General features: G+C 44.3%; 1 long non-coding RNA gene across 2 annotated transcripts in view; it reads left to right on the forward strand.

The window, feature by feature from the left end:
* The window catches only part of LOC121659231, an 88,536-nt gene extending 66,248 nt beyond the window's left edge, over positions 1-22,288 (forward strand). Inside the window, exons 2-4 of one of the 2 annotated variants that reach the window (XR_006014222.1) lie at positions 7,442-8,100; positions 10,763-10,864; positions 12,275-22,288. This is a non-coding gene — a long non-coding RNA (uncharacterized LOC121659231). Of the gene's footprint in view, positions 1-7,441; positions 8,101-10,762; positions 11,886-12,274 lie in introns of those variants that run through there. The other variant, XR_006014221.1, reaches the window with a different exon arrangement.
* The last annotated feature ends 600 nt before the right edge of the window (positions 22,289-22,888 follow it).

Here is a 22,888-nt window from a genome sequence, read left to right on the forward strand (position 1 = left end):
ACAATGCTGCAGTACAAGTATCTGTTGCAAAAAGGAGACGTGATGGTAGCTAGCCTTATGCTGTTAGACTGGCCTGCTTCTGAAACAGCACTCACAGCCAATTAAAGCAAACTTTTTACCAATGGCCAAGAAAATTCTCACAGAAATTCTTCATGCTTACTTTTTTAGTAACCCTTCAAGTTTATAATAGTAATCACTTGCTCTGGAGAACAGAGCTATGCCATATCTTAGGTTAAAAGCTACTTTTTGGAAGAAATACTGAGTTTTGAGTCCAAATCAGGCATGTGCTGAAAAAGGCAGGTGCACAGTGATAAGAATGCACCTTTTTGGTCTTCCATCTGAAGTCTGTAATTTATCATAGGTTGTATTGGATTTTCTGTGGCTTCTGGTGAGGATTAAACATAAAGAATGCTCTAGTTTAGCTATCTGGGCTCAGAATGTGTGACTTGTTTTATGGTTGCGGAAAAATTGGTGTGCGGGTCCAGAGCTTCCTTCAGTCTCGGCTGGAAGCTTCTGGCTCCTCACCAGGGTGAGACCTGCCCAGGAACCAGTGAGTTATTAAGCTGTGACACCACAGAAAAGGTCCCCAGGTGAGACATTTAGATGGCACTGCAGTGGTGGTCCAGAAAGATATTCAAGGGACTGGGGACCTAAGTTTACAAGCAGCCCTGAAGCCCTGTGAGCATATGTAGGGCATCATCCCTGCGGGTATTCTCTTTATTCAAGTGATGCTGATAATAGCAAACACCTCCCCTACTGAACACACCACACTTTCCAGGTTGTGTGTGTCCAAAACAGACTAGAGACCTGAGGCAGACCTTCTGATCTCCTCTCTCTTCCAGCTGGGTCCATCACACAGAAGACACAAGACTATCCCAGATTCTCATAGAATCAGGTCTTAATAAAACATATAACTAATAACTTAGGTAAATTATTTCAATGGGGAAAATTTAGGTAGAGTGACTGAAAAAGATGAACTAGAAAGGCTGGTAAACAACCTTCCTTCTATCCACTGGGTCCTGGAAAGGTAGGCACATTCCTCCAGTCCTTGTTCAACTTTCAGTGCCTTTCTGAGCCAAAAATACCCCACTAAGGCTTGGCAGTAAGCCTGCCTCCATGACAGGCCTCCTTCTTCTCTCGCATGCTTCTCAGTCTGTTCCTTGCTTGTTGCCCCTTTTGCCCACTGCCCACCCCACCCTTAATTTGGGAAAGCTTTACCATGCCCACCTTTTCTTAGGGAAAAAGAAATCATCCTCCCTTCACCTTCTCCACCAAGGTTTTGGCTTGACCCAGAATGCAGCAGGGAGGACCTTCTTACTCTCATAACCTCTGCAACATGATGTACAATACATAATAAGGTATAGTCTGCTGGGTTTATGTCTGCAGTGATTCTGGTGGGGCCCTTTAGAAAGCCAGGGTTAATGCAATGGCCCATGAGTAAGAGAGTGCAATTAGTGAAGGCTCCTGGAAGCATACAAAGCAGGAAAATCGATCTTTGCACACCTTGGCCTTACCCTGGAAAGAAGTGGTTTATGATCATGGTGCTGTTTGACCTGTCAGCATCATGGCAGTATATTACAAAGGCTGCTGCTGTTCCTCCCTGGATCTGCACTGGAAACAAAAGTGGATTAAGGGGCAGAGGGCACTGGGCTGCCTCCTCAGCTATCCAAATTCAAAAAGAGATATATTGCATGGCCAACAAGAGCTTGTAATGTAACAGCTTAGTACTGTTGTTGACACACCAGCCCAGTATTAATCCCCATGCTGTTGCAATCAGAAGGTCAGGTGCCTCCCTTCACTGTATCTTAACCAGGAGGCTGGCTCAGTGGTGAGCACTGATTTGTGGTCAGCATCTTTTCATTTCTGCCCTGACCCAGATTCTGCTCCAAACCGGCATGACACTGCAGGCATCAGAGGACATTTGCTCTATTGCTGGCAGCTGGGTGCAAGAATATCCAGGGAGAGGTGGAGTGGACGTGTTGCAAAAAGACGAGTCTCAAAACCAGATACCTTTACCTGGGAAATCCTAAAATGCCACTGTATAATCAGATGATGCCATGGATGTGCAATACACTGCCCTTAGGAGCCAAGAGCTCCACTTTGCTGAGAGCTTTAGTGGAATAGCAGTCGGGTGGTGATGTAATCACACGCAGCCCTCTGCACCTCTTGCTTCCAGTCCTCTTGATCCCATTGCTTTGAATTGCAGATTCAGGCTCAGCATATAAAAGAACACACGGTGAAAACATGTTTCTTTCTCTCTCTTTCTTTCTTTCTTTCTTTCTTTCTTTCTCTCTCTCTCTCTCTTTATTCTCTCTCTTTCTCTCTTTCTTTCTCTCTTTCTTTCTCTCTTTCTTTTTCTTTCTCTTATCAAAATCTCTGCAAGTGTGCTGAGAAGGGGCGGGAGGGTGTCTGCTGCAGATTATTACTGAGACCACTTGTGACACTTTCTCATTAGCCCGTGTAATGGGAAGCCAATCTGCTGCTCAGGAAGCAGCACTGCAAATTATTTTCAGCCACAGATGATGCAGCCTGGCTTTGAACTGCTTAGGCCTTGTTGTAACAGAAGCACCAGCAATACTCATTTAATGTGCATTGACCTTTCCCTGACCTGGGAGACAGACACAGGCTCCTGCTCTGGCCTTTTTCTATCACCATGCCTTTTTCTGTAAAGATTTCTGCTTGGCAGGCTACCAGGAGGAAAATACTAAATTCTGTCTGCAACAAGGTGCAAAGTTTATTTGGCTTCAGTACAGCTGGGGGAGAGAAACAAACTCATTTATCTTTCCCCTCCTGTAGCCATGCTGAGGACACATGGCAACTTTTGAACCTTAAAGGACAGTGATATGGAGTGAGGACAAAGGAGTAATCTGGACAAAGGGTGCCCCTAGGGCATTAAAAATAACTATTCCCCTCACCTTCTGTTGCTGCAGTAAGCTCACACCACTTGTCACCCAGCAGGAGATCTGTATCAAACAGGATGAAACTGGGGATGACAGGAAGTCCCTGAATGTAGACAAATCCATCAAGTTTCATGCTTTGGATGTGAAACTCTGAACCACTGCCTGCTCCTAAAATGATACTGCTTTCATATGCAGTTGTAGAGGCCCAAGTTTTTTGTTTTCTGTGACAGCAGAAGAGAGACTGGGGATGATGCCCTGACCCCAAAGTTTGACATATGACACAGTAGGAGGCCAGCACAGCCATAGGACCCATTGCACCAAAATTTGAGCACAAACAACACAGTCATAAGTGAGGAGAAGGGGAAACATGAGACAGATGTGGAAAGGCATGAAGAAAATACCTCTTCCTTGAAAATCAACCAGAGCTCAAGGGAAGAGATCAGGAAGAAGGAGAATGCAAGATACGAGACTACTGCTTGGTCAAAAGCATAAGACTTCATACTTGAGTTGGATGAGCCTTTACTGACAACACTACACAACCATCACAAGTGCCCGAGTGGGTCAACCACACCTCAAGACTTGATCACAGAATTACAGAATCGTTAGGCTTGGAAGGAACCTCTGGAGATCATCCAATCCAACATCCCTGCCAAGGCAGGGTCACCTTGAGCAGGCTACACTGGAACACATCCAGGTAGGTTTGGAATATCTTCAGGGAGGGAGATCTACAACCTTCCTGGGCAGCCTGTTCCAGGGCTTTGCCACTCTCAATGTAAAAAAGTTCTTCCTCATGTTGAGGTGGAACTTCTTGTGTTTTAGTTTATAGCCACTGCTCCTTGTCCTGTCATTGGGCACCTCTGAAAAGAGTTTGGCACCTTCCTCCTGACACCCCCCTTTGAGATGTTTGTACGTATTGATGAGGGCCCCTCTCAGTCTTCTCTTCTCCAGACTAAACAGGCTCAGCTCCCTCAGGCTCTCCTCATGAGAGAGATGCTTCAGACCCCAAATCACCTTTGTGGTCCCTGCTGGACTCTCTCCAGTAGCTCCTTGTCTCTCTTGTGCTGAGAAGCCCAGAACTGGACACAGCACTCCATATGTGACCTCACTAGGGCTGAGTAGAGGGGCAGGATCACCTTCCTCAGCCTGCTGGCCACACTCTTCCTGATGCACGCCAGGATCCCACTGGCCCTTCTGGCTGCAAGGACACACTGCCAGCTCATGGTCAACTTGTCATCCCCCAAGACTTCCATGTCCTTCTCCACAGAGCTGCTCTCCGGCAGGTCAGTCCGCAGCCTGTACTGGTACTTGGGGTTATTCCTCCCCACATGCAGGATCCTACACTTGCCCTTGTTGGACCTCACTGGGTTGCTCCCTGCTCCTCTCTCCAGCCTATCAAGGTCCCATTGAATGGCAGCACACACTTTGGGTGTACACTTAATGCAGTGCTTTTATATCATCTGCCACCAGAAGGCAATTTTTGTTCTGCTTATTCCCACTCCATCTTGTTTTCTGCCTCCTTGCTCTACAGATTACTCTGAATGCTGAGAAAAACATAGTGCAGTTTCAGTTGCCTCATTGGAGGAAGGTCTTTATATTTCCTTCTTGGCCTTTCTTGCTTCTCTGGTTTATGGATTGCTGACATACTCATGTGGCCTTTGTTTTGATCTCTGCACTACATGCCAGGGCTTGATAGAACTCATCCAAGGAGCAAATGGACATTTGTCAGAAATAGTTATGCAAAGACAGAGTAGTGATGTCTCAGAGAGCCTGCCCTGGATGCAAAAGGGTTGTGTCACATTGAACTGTTCTGACATCAGTTGTCACCTTGGCCAGTCATGCAAGTAAATGTTGGACTGGTGCCCACTTCAAAGGAGCTGTGCTGAAAGATCTCACTTTTCCAAAGTGCTGGCTGATTAACAGCAGGGCTGTGAATTGTTCCTCTAACTTGTTTGCACAAACTGTGAGGTTTAGAAGGGGTAAAGGTTCCATTCCAGCTATTTATCCTGTGTAGAATCAGAAACCCAAAAAGATACAGCTAAATTAATTTCTGGCAATAGAGGAGTTTAAACAAATTGCAGAGTCACGGGACAAAGCTTTGCTGCATAGAAAGGCCAAGAGGGAACAATACTAGAGCCAATTGCAATTATCTGCTAACCCTGGTACTTCTAAAGCTCACCTCTCATTGCTATTGCTGGCTGCTTATTTTTTACAGCAATCTTGAATGTTTACATCGAATTAATAAAACCCAAACATTTGTGCCATTAACTTCTGGGCTTGGTAATTCTGACATTTCTGGTATTTCTTTTCCAGTGTGCAGAAAGCACTCCCTCCTCCCCCTCCTCCAGTTCTGTAAAGGCTCCAAGTAGCTCGGTGTAATCTCTGCCCTTTGTTCCAAGATCCCCTCACGGGTCCTTGCCCCGATTTGGGATCAATCTGAATATATCCTCTGACAAAATGACTATACCCCATCTCAGCACACTCCTGCTCCACGTCCTGCTAAGTTGATTATAGAGCTAATTGGACACAGGGAACAGAGCAATTTAACTTCCCTGGAAGATGAACAGCACTTAAATGCCCTGAGCCATTGAGAGTAGCTCTATGCAGGAGCTAATTTTTCCACCTCACTTAGCATGGGCAGCTTTCATGCACTGGAAGTTTTAGGGCAATACTTCTCATCAGAAAAGAAACCAAGTGTTTGGAAGCACACTGTATCAGCCCAGGACATTAATTTCCTCATTCTCTAATCTGTGTTGAGGTGTGTCCCAAATGGCCCTTTTCCCCACTGGGAAACATAAGAGCCAGCAGCATTACAGCTCCTAGGAAAAATGATGCAAAGGATGGAGTAAGCCTGCTGCTGTTCACTGAAGAGAGCTAAGGAAAATGGGATGGGAATGGGGAAAAAAAAAAAAAAAAAGGAAGACTGAGCATTTGCTGGAGTTGCTCCTTCCTGGACACGTAAAGCTATGGCACTGAACAACTTTGGGAAAAGCATTCTGGTCACCTGGCAAGAGGCTGCTGAAAAAGAGAGCAGAAGACTGCTCCTGATACCCCTGTAGTTTTGAAACCTTTCAAAGGAATTGTTTCTTCCAGGTATTCATCAGTGCTGGTTTCCCATGGATAAGATAAGGAGGGGACCCTTTTAAAAGGTTTTAGCCACTTGAAGGTCACTTCAAACAACATGCTGAAGACAATGACAGAGGCAAACATTTCAGCCTCACCTATGCTCCAGCAGAAAGAACAGAAACCTTGTTGTTTTCCTGGTGAAAATAAGAGAGCCCATATATCCAGACATCTCAGACTATAATGTGGTTTAAACCCCATCACACACCTAAGCCCTGTTCACAGCCATCCTTCCATGGTGGGTGTGGGGCCCTGTGCTAGGGACACACAAGCACTGCCCTAGGAAATGCAACCTGTTGTGCGACAGCATGTCACCCCCTTTCCCAAACAAAAAGCAGCTGGGAGAAAACATCTACCCCTAAATGTAGATTTATTAACACTCAGCACCAGGAAAGTCAAGGTCAAGGGTTAAAGCTTGCCTTTATCCATCACCTCTTGATATGACCTTGGTGGGGCTTTCTGCAAAGGGCAGGGACAGTTGACGCCATAATGAGCTGTTCTTCCCAGGAGACCCAGCACGATGAAACAGTACAGAACATCCACTTTCATGTATCAGTGCAAGAATACAGGTTTGATTGGTAATAGGTTTCCCATTAAAAATACATGGGAACTTACCTCAGAGAGACAGAGAGTAGATCCCACAGGATAAAGTCTTTTCAGCCAGCTTTTAATGAAGACAATTATATCCATGTATTTGAGGATTTCCTTCTTCATTCTTCTCTAAAGAAAACAGGCTGATTTCATGGGGCAAAACTAGGATGAAAAATAAATTCACAACTGTTGTTCTTTAAGTGGGTCAATTACATTTTGAAATCTGAATGACTGTGGTTTTAATACAACTAAGATGGTCCACAATAATATTAGCTCACATGAATGTGTAATAACTACTTTTCAGAATGAAATGGTTTTTAAATTCTGAGGAAATTATTCGTTTCTAAAGAAACAAGAAAACTACAACTTGGGTGGTCACTGAGACCATTCATTTTAATGAGTTAGCCAATATATTGAATCATACAAGGAAGGATCTAATGCTGTTTTACCCTAAGAATCTATTGAGGCATTCATTCATCTCTGAGTCAAGACTGGATGTCACAGGTTTTGTCATTTGTTTGGACTTATATTCCAAACATGGTAAACAAGGTGCTCTTCAGTGCTCTCCTTCACTTTTTCCTGTTCTCTCTCTCCCTCTCCAGGCACACATGGAGAGCCTGTAGCAGTTTGCTCAGTGGATTTGTGGATTTTACCCAGTGGACTATGGAGTTCTTTCCATGTATCTGTATTTCTGAACTTGAAATCCAATCTCATATTCATAGCTGATATACCTTAAAGCATGGAAATTCACAGCACACAAAATACCCTCTTCTGCTTGACTGGTGCTCTGTTACTACTGACACTGACTCAGGGCTGTTATTTTTATGCAGGTAAGGACAGGGAAGAAGGCCACTCAATCACCAATTCAGACTGGAATGATGCCAAAAGTTACTGGTGTTCTATGTGGAATAAAGGCAGAAAGATGGTGCACATAAATCAGTTTTACACCTCTTCGCTAGCAGTTCTGATCCATCAGGATTAAATTGTCTTCATCTATGAACATTTTACCTTCTGTGCATTACAGCATCTTCTGAGCTTCTGAGGTGAAGTTAGGGGTGCAGATGGAGTTCAAGCATCATTCTTAGAAAAGAGAAGTGCTTTGGAGTACTCAGATCATGATACCTTTAAAGGTGCCCAACGAGTTCAGAGCAGACACTGTAAAGGACACCTCTTTTAAAATTGTCTCCAGCTGGGAATCAGAAGACAAATGAACCGTAGTCACCAGAACTTTTTGGAACTTTGGTCTTGGTTTGAAGAGCTGAACTGTGAACATGATATCATGTGAACCATAACAGCCTCATAAACTTAAAGCAGACCTGGACCTGAAACTCTCTTTGAATGGCCAGGACGCAGGGCCAATCACTTCTCCATGCACCTCCAGCAGCAGCACTGGGGAAAACAGAGGCACAAACATCTGCCAAACACACGCACGCTCCCATCTCAGGAAACATCACACCGGATGGTATAAAAAAACCATGAGACAGCCCAGGTAAGAGCCCATGGCCAACAGGGACTACAGCAGCACTGAATCTTGGCTAACTCTAAATCTGGGTAGATTGGGACAAATGGCTCTTCTGCTCATTCTGCCTTGCACTTTGCCCTTCTATGAAGCAGCCACAGTGGGCCACCATCATGGCACTGGGCTGTGTTCCACTCCATCCCCAGAAGCTGTAAGGAACTCACATGGGGAGCATCCTTTATGAAAGTGCCCAGCCCTGCCAGGACAGGATTTGGGTTCAAACGACATTAATTTGCAAAATTCTCTGATCTCTCTCCGGGTGCTTTCTGTGTTGTTTAGGCAAGGTGCCTCTCTTAGAGCACTCTATTTTTTCTCAGTATTGCATTTATAAGAGGAATTTCCTTACCCAGAACCAGCAGATACTCCGCCTGCTCCACCCTTCCCTATCTTCCTCCCTGTCCCCATAAAGCTATTATTTAAAAATGGGAAAAAATACTCTGGCAAACAATCTTCCCTCCACCCTCCCTCCTATCTGTTTAAATATCCTTGACTGCAAGACATTCAGTACAGAACAGTCATCAATTTTTAATTCATTTAATCTCTTGGTAACAGTGTTCTCATGAACTGAAGGGCCCCTGAGGAAACTTCAGAGAAACCTGACGCTGGATCCAGGAATAAAATTTTGATAATAGAGTGGACTCCGTGGCACTGTATGGGTTAATGGGGGGAAAAAGATACTTAAAACTGAGAACCTTTCACCCCCAGCCAAATAAAAACACATTGTAAACCAGAGCTCTGTACCCTAACGCAGCACAGACTGAAACAAGCACCAGGGAGAGAATTCCCTGCGTCAGAGTTGTTCATGATTCAGCAAACTTGGGAAGGAGCCCTCTGAGTAAACCTGTGGGTTGCCTGTGCTCCTGGTCCTGCTACCGCTTCTTCGTTCTTGTTCCAAGAAGCTCAGAGAACATCCTTATACACTGTCAGTAATTAAATTCTGCCTGCTTAAATGCCCTGGAAGTCTCAAGAGAGGACAATTTTCTCCTTGAGTCTGTAAATGTGGTGGAATCTAATACAGTGTGTATCTGCATTGTTCTCCAAAGAACTGTCATTCAGAAACGGACAAAATGCTACCTGTGTACGACGTGAATGTTAATTGGCTCTGCAGGCATTTTAGGGTAGGGAGCAAGAGGATTCTTGGTTATATTCAATCATATCATATAATGGAAGCTCTCACAGGTCCCGGTTGTACTGGAGTGTTGCATGAAAACAGGGAAAGAGCAAAACCCCAGTATTTTATCCCCAAAATCCCCAGTATTTTATCATCTCATGAAAGAGGTTAAAAATAACCTATAGCTCCAATTCTATGGCAGCCAGAAATGATGCATTTTATCTGAACCCAAGCTTTCTCATAATGGGATGCATAAGAACTACATTTCTCTGAGGAGGCTTTTGGAAGGAGACACAGGTTTGATCACACGCTGTGTGATACCAAACTAAATGCATACATAGAGCCACATCAGCTCTACAGCACCCAAGCAGCACAAAGTGCGCATGCACCCATAGCTCCGGATATCCAAAGTGTCTGGGTGCCATTGGCTATCACAGAGAAATGCAGTGCTAACAAGGGTGGCAGCAGGAAGAAGCCTAAAGCCTTCAGCCACCCTCCTCACCTCCCTCAGCCTTCCTTCCTAGCAGAGATCCCTGCCCAGTATTTCCTTACCTATAATACCTGGCAAGCTGTTCTGTAGGGATGGGCATAGCCCCGTCCTGCTTGGCTTCTAGAGGCCGATGCTGAATAGCAACTTCAAGCAGACTCAGTTGTAAAGTCTTCAAGCAGACTCAGTTGTTGTAGTCTCTTTACACTAAATCACACAACATAATTCCCTGTCTTTCCACAGGCACCTTAATGTAACAGGCAGGCTGCTACTGTAATGACAGGCAGCACAAAAACACAAGGCATTACTCTACAGAGCTACTCAGTAAATTTGTATGCTTTTTGCAAGATTATACAATGTATAGGACATTTAGGGGTCTATTTTTCAAAAAATGGTGACTAGAAAGTCGTGATGCAAAACATGGCCTCGATGTTTAGTGCTAAAGCCCTTTCCTCGACATGCACAGCAGAACTGCAGCTCAGCCCGACACAGAGGAGACAATTTGCTGGGACAATTTGCATAGTTACTATTTCTTGCAGAGACTTCCCCTATTTGTGGTGCCTTTTTCTAACCAAGTTGTCATTTACCAGCAGCAACCTCTGATTCTTTGCCTGTGTACCTCCTGTTCTCTTTCACACTGTTAAGAACATTATTTTCTATTCTTCTGTCAGCGGAGAGCACTGGTGATTAGCACTGCAATATCTGGTCCCCTTTATTGAAAATGTTAATCCTTCCTTTTTGCAGGGTTTCTTTAGCCAGGGGTGTTAATACTTGGTTAATATAATCAGGCTGCCTTTTTCTTTATTTCTTGTCTTGCATGTGTTTTAGGAAGGAAATTCTTTTTTATCTCTTGGTCGGAATTTATTATAGTCTCTCGTTTGGTTCTTTTTTTCTCCAGAGGGGCTGCTTTGACTTTTCTTGCTTTTTTTTTTCTTTCTTTTTTTTTCTTTCTTTTTTTTTTTTTTTCTGTGATTATATTCTAACATTTAGCACCCAGAACACTCATTGTTTTGTGTCTTTTCTTGTTCCTGTAGTCTGTAAAGGGAACTTAAGAGTGTGTCCATCAGGGAGGAGTTACCTGTGTTCATAACCAAGAAGAGGACTGAGAGCTGAGTCTTCCCTCACCCACTGCAGAGGTAAGGCTTTCTTGGGCATTCCACAAGCTTCCCTTCAACCTGAAGATCCTTTCAGTATTTGGATAGTAACCAGCATCAAAGATCACCACCCACTGCTCATAAGACATTTTTTCCATGGAGAGAGCATGATATGAAGCATGGGTCACCTGTTGTAACTTCAGGAATCACAGATCTTGCCCCAGGGGAAAGGTGAGGTTGCCAAGATGCAAACCAGAGATGGCTGCAGAATGAAGTGTAGGCAACTTCAGTGGTATGATCTTTTAATCCTGATCAGTAGCAGTTCAGTGAAAACTCCTCTTGTTTTAATGTGAAGAGCACAGACCCTATATCCCACAAATTGCTGTTATGATGATTTTCTTTAAAAGGAAAGACATCACCTAGAGAAATACAGTCACCCAAGGAAGAAAAGTGCCAAGTCACCTGAAGTTTTGTCTCTCCTGATTGCAATCATATTTTATTCTCAAGTAAAGAGAAGCAGCTTTGGCAGTGAAGCTAGGAAACAGTGGATGTTCAGCATGTGGCTACTGTGGATATAGGACTCCAAGACAGTTTTCAAGGTTGCCCCAACACACACACAGATATGCTTCCACTGGAGATAGTTTCAGCAGGCACACCTACAGCTGGATGGAGCTATGGGAACTGGTTGACTCTCTCCCTCTGTCTATCCAGCCAGCCAGTCAGCCAGCTAAAGTGGTCAGGAGCAATGGGGGTACTCCGGGGGGACTTTCCTTGTGTCTTCTACGAGTAGAACATGAGGTTGGCAGAGCTTTCCTTTGGCCCTTCGCTTCAAAACACCCATGAGCCTTCCTGTGCTACAGCTCCCAGGCACAGGCGGGCCGGAGCGGGACTGGGAGCGGGAGAGGGACTGGGAGCGGGAGTGGGAGCAGCACCTGGAGCGGCACTGGGAGCGGCGCGGGAGCGGCACTGGGAGCGAGAATGGGACTGGGAGCGGCACTGGGAGCGAGAATGGGACTGGGAGCGGGAGCGGCCCCGCCCGGCGCGGCCCCGCCGCCTGCGCACGGCGCCGCCCAGCGGCAGCAGCGCCGCGTTGCACGGGCAGCGCGCGGAACCCGCCCGTGCGCTGCGGCGCGGCTTTGAGTGACAGCCGTCCCTAATTATGCTAATTGCACAGCTTTTTTTTTTTTTTTTTTTTTTTTTTTTTTTAATTTTTTTTCCCCTCTCCAGATACCCTTAGGCTTTTGTTTGCAGGGAATAAATAAAGAGGGATTAGTTACGTTTATCTGTGTTTCCCTGAGTCTTTACAGAATTACTGTTACATGTAATTAAGTAATTTGGCTGTCCTTGACCAAGCTGATAGCAAATTACCAGACATTACTGATGAGGTTCCATTACGTTTTAAGAATAGATTACATGGATCTGGGATTTACTGATTTTTATTTCTTATTTTAGACAGGTTCAGCTGGAAATAATGGTCTTACAAAGGTGAAAATGCAACGTGCTTTGACAAGTCACCTTTATCGAGCAGTATTGTTTGGCTATATGTGGATGTAGGACTCCAAAACCGTATTCAAGGTTGCCCCAACACCGAGATATTCTCCCTCTAGAGAGAGTTTCAGCAGGCACACCTGGAGCTTTGGGAACTGGTTGAATCTCTCCCTCCATCTACCCACCCATCCAGCTGAGCAGCTGTTGTCTTCACAAAGGATCTGCACTGAACCGGCTGCAGAGCAAGTTTCCCATTCACAGCTTTCCCTTGCCCAGTGTCAAACACGCTGATGGGATATGTTCAGGCAACTTTCATTAAGAGCAATATCATCCTGGATTTGTCCTCTGTGATCCTGTCAACTGATATTTAAATAAATCACACTCTTCAAGGATCCAGCTTAGCTGCTTCCCCTATGCTTTTCTGCATCTCAAATCACTAATCCATATACCCTTTTCTTACAATCTGCTTCCTGTGAGGTTTCCCATATAATTGTCACCACAGATTGACGAGTTTCTCTTCAGGAACCACGAAGCATCAATGTGCAGAAAGAATGTCAAAACATCATGTCTAAAAATAGATTCTCTTGTCCAAGATACAGATACCATTTCATTTATGTACTTTGAAGGCGCTTTATTGAGCATGCCAGATCCTTACAGATTCTCAGGGAATATGTTCTCCTCAAAACTGAGACTGGATACTTCACCTTAAAATTTACTAATCTTATTACACCTTTGTTTTTTAGGTATATACTAACTTACTATAATCACACAAACATACTTCATACTACACATATGCACCACTCGACCAACAGAAGGCTTGGAAGTATGTCCACAGCTCCTGATAAATTGCAAAAAGGAAAAAATCTTCCAAGAAGACACTGTGCTGATGCATTTGCCAAGAGGCCTGGCCAGAACTGATTACGGCCCACCACTGAGCTCTAGAAAGTGTGGCATCAAGACTAGGTCATCAAAACTGAAAGGCAGCAACTAATCATAATTAAAGGGTGGAGTTGTTTTTTTCCACCCCCTCCCGGGAACTAGCACTCGGGGTAGAAAATGAAACTCTTTCACTAAACCCCATTGTGTGGCTTTGTCTTCCAAACACACTGGGGAAAATAAGGGGAGGAGATTCAATAAGTGCATCCAGGAGAAACTTGGGATACAGCCAAGAGTCGTGATCTGGACAGTGCCAAGACTGTCAGCAGCACAGAGAGGAAGGGTCGCTTCCAAAAGACTTTTTGCAGAGATTTTATCCCTGCCAAACCCTCCTCCCAAGCCTGTAAGTAAGCCATGACGGCTATGCCTTTTTTTAGTCCATGCAAAACCTCTGTTACCAGAAATTAGAATGTCCTTGGGATGCTTCTGTTTCCTGAAGAAAAGTGAGCAGTTTCCTCAGAGAAGAAAGCAGCACCCAAGGACAGATGCCAATGCACAGAAAACATTTTAGGTGTTTTTGGTCACGGTGGGCATGGGCCAGCCTGTGCCTGTAGACTAAACTGGTCTAGTTTCCTGGAACATGGGATTTCAGGGTTTGTTTCTCTGAAAACCTGACCTGGCACACAGGTCCAGGGAAGGCAATTTTCAACAAGAGAAGTGTGAATGGTGGGAGTCCCCCAGCCCAGCCTGGGGCAGCCCCAGCAGCCAGCTGGGCCAAAGCACTGGCTACCCACTGCTTTGGGTGAGGTTTACCAAGGTGGGATGGCTCCACCTGCTCACTGGCATGGCTAAAGGGCAGTCCCTCTCCCTACTCCTCTCCTCTCCTCTCTCCCCTGCATGCATTTGTATGTCTGGCTGGCTGCTTCTCTCAAACCAGCTCTTGCTCTCAGTCTGCCCTTGGTGCACTGATTCAGCTCATTAAACTGGCTGAAAGATAATTAACCATGCCTGTGAGGGAAAAAGGGCAGGACACACTCCTCAGGAACAGGGAGAGGCAGCCCCAGAGACATTTCTCCAGGCTGTGAGTGCCTAGTCTTGACCAATCCTCCCTTTCAGGTAGGCTAAGGAGGGACAGGCCATCACAATTCTTCCACAAGCTACCTTCCTTGAGATTACATGCCCTGCATCCAGGCTGGCAGCTAGCAGCCACCAGGGAACTTCACGTGCCCCTCACACCCTACACAGACCACATTCAGTATGAAGGCACCTCCTCTCCTCTCTTTCACCTCCCACATGCAGCATCACCAGTCTATGGAGCTTGCCAGAAGTCCACCACCAGCAGCCTGAACAGAAATGTCCAAGTTTTATTCCCACTGAGAAATATGTGAGGGTTTCATATGTGCCCCTGAGGAAAGATGTTAATTATTTTGCTTATTTTAGGAGTTTTTGTAATAACTGACCTCTCTGTTGTCAAAACCACAAGCCTCACAGATCAAAATATTAGACACATTGTCGTATTTCATCAAGAGGAGCACAAACTTTGCTCAGTTTCTTTCTTCTCCTCCATGGGGAGAAGCAAAACTTGTTTTTCTCAGTAGCCCAGTCATTGTCCCTTTGTTCTGTTTGTATAAAGGAAAATGAAAAGAATCCTGAAGAAGCAACCAACCACATCGACCATTTTTGTATTCTTATTACAAACAACAAGCATGTCAGAAATCTTTTGGTTTTTTCTCTTGGAACCTGTCTTTTTATGTAGGCACTCCTTGAAACAGAATGAAAAATAGTAAGTCCTTACTTCATTTCCCTTTCCATTTGGAATGGGTGGGGAATCACACAACAGAAAAGGGCAGTTCATTTTCCTAAGTGTTTTTTTTACAACCAACAGGATGGCAACTTAGAGCTGACACTGTCTCTTCAGGTCTTTGAGTCTTGGCCAGGTCACTGTAGAGAAAAAAAGCCCAACATGTCTGGATTCCTTGCAACAGCTTTTCTAAGTGGCTGCTCCTGCTGTTCTGCGGCTGCTGCCCCACGCTTCACTGGAGAGCACTGATCTCCCATGAGCTGCTCATCTGCTCCCTGCCCTGCCTGCTCAGCCGAGCAGCCTGGCATGAGACCTGGCAGTCCTGCGAGAACGCTGTGCCACGCTCTGCTCTCCTGTGTGCATGCCTGCCTCCCCCCAGCAGGCAGACTGACAGGGCAGGGGCTCTGTGCTCAGTGTGGGTCTCCTGCATGGTGTCCTTTCACCTCTGAACCCAGCCAGTTGTCCCCCTGGCCAGAGGTCTCATCTGCAGTGATACACATGGGGTGTCAATGACCTCTGGCTCAGGCCTGGCCCTTTCTCCTGGGGCAGCACTTTGCCAGGTGCCAACCTTTACCTGACCCCACCCTGCTCCCTTCACATAGGGAAAAGATCACCAAGGCACAGCTCAGTGTGAGCTTGAGCACACATGGAGCTTGCAGTGGACAGAAGCACTCCAAAGCACCTTGCTGTGTGTCTCATTCTTGTCACACAGACCCTCTTCCCCTGACTGCTCGACAGCGTTGCAGAGCACAGCAGCCAGCCTTCAGTTAGTCTCTGTGTCTCCACGCTGTCTGTGGAAAGATGCTGTAGAGCAGCTCTTTCTCTCCAGACACCTAACCTGGGGTCTCTTTACCTCATTATCTGTGAAATAGAGGCCATCTATAACAGATTTTTCTTACATCTCATTGCTGACTGTGTGAAAATTCTTCCTGTAATACCTTCTCCCCATTCAATTTTTAGCAGATTTGGACACAATTCCACATTATTCAGAGATGTATCATCATTCCTTCTGAAATCCTGGAGTGTTTGAAGATAGCTTTTCATTTGGGGTGCTGTAGAAAGCATTGGGTCTCTCCTAGTTTTGAGTTTTCAGCTGGTACAGGGGACCAGGAAGAAAAAAAATGGACAGTGAGTTATGTGCTTGCTGACTGAGACTCTCCCTTATTTAAAAACAGTTTCATCTTTGGAAAGGTTTTGCTCTTGACAGAGATTCTTTACTCTAACACTTGTAATGAGTATTTATTACAACAGTTGCATTTGTCAGTCCCTTGTATGCACTGGGCTCTGTGGAGATTTAATGTAGCAAAATCAGATGATGGACTGGATTCCTGGTGAAATATCAGATACTTGTACTCCCTTGAAAAAAAAACCCCTTCATATAGTTTTTCAGCTTTTCTTACATGGCAGCACCCCTTCTGTTTCACATGGTGCCAACAAGACACTTTAAAATTTCCTGGACATAATAACCCCTTCTACCTTGGCAGCTCAGCAAGAACAGCTTTCTCTGAAACCTCCCTAATCAATTGCCTTCGCCAAGGCTTTTGCTTAACAAATCCTGCAATTGCTTCCAGCTTTTTCCCACAAGTGATACCAAATTAATGGATTTGTAGTCTCCTGGTGAATCTCTTGGCCTTTCATTGTCTGATTAGGCACACTCTGGCTTGCTGGGAGGAAATGTACCGCATTGATAAAGTCGCTGGATGAGGTTCATTTCATGTCCCACTTTCCTTTTGTATTCTTGGATTCATGCACGTCAAAATGTTACAACAAACATGGGTGAGATTAAAAAGCTCCAAGTCCCTCAATATGGGCACATTTCACATCATGATTAATCCAGTGTCCTAGGTATCCTAGGAAGTCATGCATGCTATTCCAAATCTGTCTTACATTTATGAACTTGGCCCAAATTAATAAGAGTGCATTCTTAAAAGATATTTGGGGCTTAGCTGCACATGCAAAAAAAAAAAGTTCATACAAGTAACCTAAGGACCCAGAAAATTTAACTTTATGCCTCTGTCAAATGATCCAAAACAAAGCAGAACATGAAATCACTACATTTTTAAGCAAGGATATTTTGAGCACACAACTGCTTTCTGAGTGCTATTTTCTCTGTCATATGTTTAGAATCACTGTCCTTAAACAACAGACTTTTCTTAGAAAGAAAAACAACAAACAGGATTTGTTCTTTTTCTAAACAGCATCAGGTCCATTTCTGCCTTGTACCAGAAATTGTTTCTTTTCCAGGTAATCCAGTTAATTCCAGAAGTAGCTAACGATTCCATCCCCACCACACATGAAAATGCTCACACTTCAATTTCTGCACTCTTCCTTTGGCCACCAGTCATGCTGCACATATGATAGGGTTCACGTCTTCTTCCAGAGAATCTGTGTTCAGACTGCTAATAATTTCCAGTTCCCTAACTGCTCCCCCAGGATTAGCAGGTCCCTCTGACCCTAGGCTTCCCTTGAGGACAGATGCTGATAGTTGGGCTGGAGAGGTTTTCTAGAATTGAGGATTATGAAACTATCCTCTGCAGCATTCATGGATAGGAGTCCCACCACCAAGTCATTGCACACCCTGGGCAGGAAAGCTCTGTACAGCTTCTCCTGGCACTGAGCCATTTCACAGCCAGGAACACAGCCACAACCCAGTGAGACAGAAGTGCAGGCAGAAGATACTTTGGTCAGCCTTGGTGCTGAGGTACCAGCCTGGGAGGGGTGAGATACAAAATCCCTGGATTGTTTCTATTTAATTTCTTCCTGACAGTAGTCCAACATGTACACGGGAACACAGAACTAGCACTTTAGTTCTGGTCCTCAGTGTGGCTGTCACCTGCTCAAGACAGTCTTGGATAAGATGACATATCTTCAGCTTTGCATGCTAATCACACATTCACAGATTATAAACTCCAGTTTTAACAGTCCTGTTCTCCAGCATTTTTCAGTCAGCAAACTACTTCTTCCCCCCTGAACCTTTGGACTGGAGAAAATATGGACTTGAAGCATTCTCAGTTCAGAGAGCTGTAGGCAGAGTATTTGAGGTAAATCTCCCTATTCAGTTAAGAGCTCCAATGAACCTGATCACCCTTCTTTGTTTCTGGGGTTTGGTAAAACTGATGTATCTCAGCAGCTCTTGATATTGCTATACAATTTTCCTTGGGTTTGTTGGGGGGCTTGGGGGATTTTTTGGTTTTTCTTCTGAAAGGCTTATTTCTCCTGTTCTTACCCCAGCAGTGAGTCCCAGATCAATGCACCTTCCTTCCGTTCCTTTTTTTTACCTGAAGTTGAAGGTAACTTTTTCTGGACTGACAATCCAGGGGATTCTCAACATTTTATCTAATAGTGAGCAGTAGGATAAATGTCACTTAATCTCTTGGAAGATGTCCTCAAATGCTTCTCACTAGTTTTGATCCACAGCTACTCCAGTAATGCTGTCCCTTGAAAGGGACTCCACACTTGATACTTATTACCTCCAACTATTAACATCAATACATTTCTCACATTTTATAACTTACTCTTACACCCATCTCTGATAAACCCACAGTGGGAATAAAATTCATCCTTTTTCTGACAGTACATTTGAAAATTCCTCTTTGTGCCAGTAACACTGTGTGTAATGCCTGTGTCCTTGTTCCCAGCGGGCTGTCTAGGACATTCTTACAGCGCTTCATTTCAAGTCAACCCATTTAGCATCTCCTCCAACACTATTAAGAAGAACACCTCTGAGCAAATGGGGCTTGACACCATTCTCTGTTGACATCATTTACATTCATGCTTGGACAGTGACAGTGTTGGGAAATCACAGTCACATCCAGAAAAATGTCTGGCACCACTGAAGAGCAGCATCAACCCAGGCAACTCATATGGCATTGGGATTTAACAGGTATGCAGCCAGGGCAAGAGATGTCACTCAGTCCCTCTAGCGATGTGTATGTCTCCATCCTGTTGTATCTCATCATACTAGGGTTTGCTTCTGGCACCAGGGCAAAAGAAAACAGGTTCACCAGAAACTTCTCCTCCTCCCTCACACGTGTGAAGCTGTTAAGAAAGGGTGAAGCAAAAAGGAATCCCATTGAAGGCATCCAAATGCTCTTTCTGTTGCCATGACTTCTGATGCCTGCATGTTCTGGCAAGACAAGAAAGTCATTGCAGCTCCTGGATATTTCTTTTCTGTCACTGGCTCTTAGTCATACTTTGTGCATCTTCTGTACTTCAGGCAGCTCCATGATCTGTTTTTATGGCTTTTGGGTTTGGGACTTACTTTTTTCTTTTCTGCTAAGATATTACAGATAATCTATAAGTCAACACTATGGGAGTATTAACATTTGCCCTAAGCTTCCATGTGAGCTAGGCAGATGTCCTTTGTGCAAGAAATTTTTGTTTTGTTGTCAAGGATTGGTTATCTTTACAGCAGTACTTCTTTGTTTCCCACTCTTACTGTCTTGGAGTTTAAGGGCTTGGCGCGAGTTTTTTTGTTACAGATCGCAGGCTGCTATTTTACCATCCCTGAAATTGCAAGATGGACCAGGAAACCTTAGCTCAATCACAAACTATGTTATGCCTTCACCTTCTCTTTACACTGTCAGTTTAAAAACACACTGCTCATTTCAAGGGCAGTGCAACACTTTTCAAATACTTGTGTCAGTTTCACAGATAATTCTCTCTGTCGGAGTGGATAGAAAATGATTAAAAACATCTTCAGGATCACCTATTGTCAAAAATAAAGCTGCCTACTGTGTTCTTTTTCCTCTGCAGAGTTGACCCAAAGCTGACTTCGTACTCTCCTCACTTACCTGTTTCCATTTTCCTGGAAAACTCAACACTGGAAGTGCTTCTCTCTGCCTTGTAATTCCTGAAGTGCTGGCCTCATGCAGCTTACCCCTGGTGTTCTGTGCTGTCGGTCCAGCACTCAGAGCCACAGAGTATCCCAGAGGCAGAGTCCTTCTGGCATCTCAAGCTCTAGGTGGTCAGTGTGGGGTTAGCCTGAGAGTCTGAAGCACATCACAGCTTATCCCAGCTGGTTCTTGGCAGATTCTCTCAAGGCCATGATTTCTTCTTGCTTTTTGTGATCATTTCTTGGTCAGATTGAACATGTGCTGCCACCTCCAGACATACTTTTCTGGTATCAACCTCCTCTCAGTTATCAGCATTCACAGTTATGCCAATGTAATGGGAGTCACCTCACTGGTGGAGCAAGTTGGTTGATCCACAGGACCAGAGGACATTTTGTTAATGGAGACCTTGCTGACGAAGATCCTCAGTTAAAAAATACCAGGAAACCTTTAACAGCTGTCTTCCTGCATTTGAGTTTTGCTGTTAGATTTTCCTGGTATTTTTTTTCCCGGATAATACTCTTTGATCTAAGGGATAAAATATCTATGAGTTTGCCCATTGATCCCAGCTGCAGTTACATTTTCAGCCTGACTGCAAGTGGTTACAAAATGGAAAACTTGAGCAGACATCTGTGGATATTCCAGACATAAATTCAAAATGAATTTTCCCCAGCATATTTCCCTTAGTATGAAGTGACACTCTCTTGTATAGCAGCTCACATGCTGCTCCACCAAAAGCAGAAAGACGTAAGTAGATATTACTGTCAGTGGAGACCATTTAGGTCATTACCAGTTAATCATACACACATGTGTGTCACCTACAGAAATGGGACTGGGATAATATTAGCAGGCTGGGGAGAACCAAACAGAAGGTTTGGAGCATTACGGCAGACTTCCAAAGAATCAGACTTTCAAGTGTCAGCTTTTCCCCTACTCAAAACATCAAATTTTTGGGTGTTGAAATAGGCAGCAGCTACATTGATGAAGGCTGCGTCCTGGAAGTGTGCCTCTGATTTGCCAGCTGTTGAAATGCCCACCAGCAAGGTCTTGGCATAGCCTCTGCCCTGTTCTGGATCCCAAATGCCAGCTGAGGCTGGTCAATGAATGACCAAGGAGGCTGACCTGATGCATGTCGTCATAGAGCAGTGGAAAGTCCCAGCCTTCAGCTGCAAATGAATGAGAAGCAGGTTTGGCTATCATCCAGAAGAGTTCAGAGCCAGCTGTGTGATGCACAGGTCCAGCTCAAGAGATTTTCCCCATTACTGAGCTAGAGAAATGGTACATTATCTCAATAGGCTTCTGAAAAGAAGAACCAACAGCATTTTGAGCTAGATCAACTCAAACAATGTTACAGGACTCCTACACAAAACACCCACTGAAGCATCTAGTGATAATGGTCTGTACACCTGAATTAAAACCTTCATTTCTGAATATTCCCTTGCATGGCTTCATTGCAGTTCCAGGGACCTGCAGCACCAGAAAAATATTATGCAAGTGTGTGTCAGGTTTACAGTTCTAAAAGTCCCAGCTGTTGAAGAGGTCAGAGAACTTCCAAATGCAACTGCATATCCAGTTCATCTGGCAACTGCCAGCAAGCTAAATGAAAAAATCCCAACCCCACCTCCCCAACAAATTCTTTGCTAGGCACTGTAATATATAACCATCTTCTATAAACTTCCAGCATTGCCAAGTCTCATCTATAGGAAAAGAATAGTGGAAAGGTACCACAGCTTCTTCTAATGAGATACTATGGTGTTTTTAGTGAACTCCAATATCAGGAAGCATTTTTCAAGTACGTCACAGAGATTAATTTCTTGCAATATTCCTTGACTGAATTGCATCTTAATCTACCATTTGACCAATAATGCGAGACATTTAATTTTGGGATTTTCTGTCTCAAAACAACTCTTTCTCACAGATTCCACTTCTTCATAGCTGTGACATCACATGAATCATGACATCACAGTCATTTCTGTGGAAAGACACCTCACAATCTTTATTGTGTTATCAAACAGAAGCAGCTGGGTAATGCGGGTGAATAATCCTGTTCTGTATACTCAGCAATAGCAAAATGAATACCGAAAATTACTAACAAACTAAATAGCTACTTCTATAAATACTCCCCTTGCAAAAGTTCACCCTATTTTAAAAGCCACTTGTTAAATGCTATTTAGTATATATATAAAGACTGATGGATGAAAACCAAAGTCCTTGAAACAGACAGGAAAAATACCTCATTGCTAAGTGTAAAGTAGACTTCTCTATCTTTTTGCCTTATCTGTATGACTTTTCTGTCCCCATCAGCGAGAAAGAAGCATTTTGCTTGCTATCACTGCCAGCTTCTTGGGCATTCTTGGTTTAAGAAAAAAAGTAAACAAGTGTCCTGTACAGCAGTTACCACAGCACTTTGCACCACTGCATTTCATTCCTCTCAATGCTGCTTGAATTTAGAACTACCAACTTTCTCCACAACAAATGGAGACAAGTAGACAATGACAAGTAATGAGGGATGAGCACAAAAAGTCTGTTCTGGAGAGTTAAAGAATTCTGTTTAATCAGTATCAGTGGAAAAGGAAGGGTGATAGAGTTGGAAAATACTGAAACAGTTTCAAACCAACCTAATTTGGGCCAAATTTAAAGCCAATACCAGTGATTGAAGCACATTGAAAGAAAGCAAATTTCAGCACCCCATGATCTGAATTGCTTGGGTACTCAGCAAGATGACCTAATGACCCACCATGTTGTTGTGACTGATGGTAGCACTGCTAACAAAAGAAAAGAGCTCAACAGCATGTGGGCATCATGACAGGACTCATTCTTAGAAAAAGTATCCTACCCTACAAGCGGACAAACTTTGTGCTACGGAGACATGTCCTATCCTTGTACTTAGATGATGAAGCAGTACCTTCCATATTCCATGCAAAATCCAAGCCACAGCCCAATGAGTTGCCACTGAAGGCAGATCTGTCTACACGTGGACAGAAAATGTGCACCAAGCAGCACTGAAAGCTCCAGAGCAGATTTTGGATAATAGAGCTCTTCCCTTTCCTGCATGCCGAAACAAGTAAA

The sequence above is a fragment of the Corvus kubaryi genome, unplaced genomic scaffold, assembly GCF_017639235.1.
Source record: "Corvus kubaryi isolate FWS band 111438036 unplaced genomic scaffold, C.kubaryi_AGA036_p1.0 split3-73, whole genome shotgun sequence".
Taxonomy (NCBI): Eukaryota; Metazoa; Chordata; class Aves; order Passeriformes; family Corvidae; genus Corvus; species Corvus kubaryi.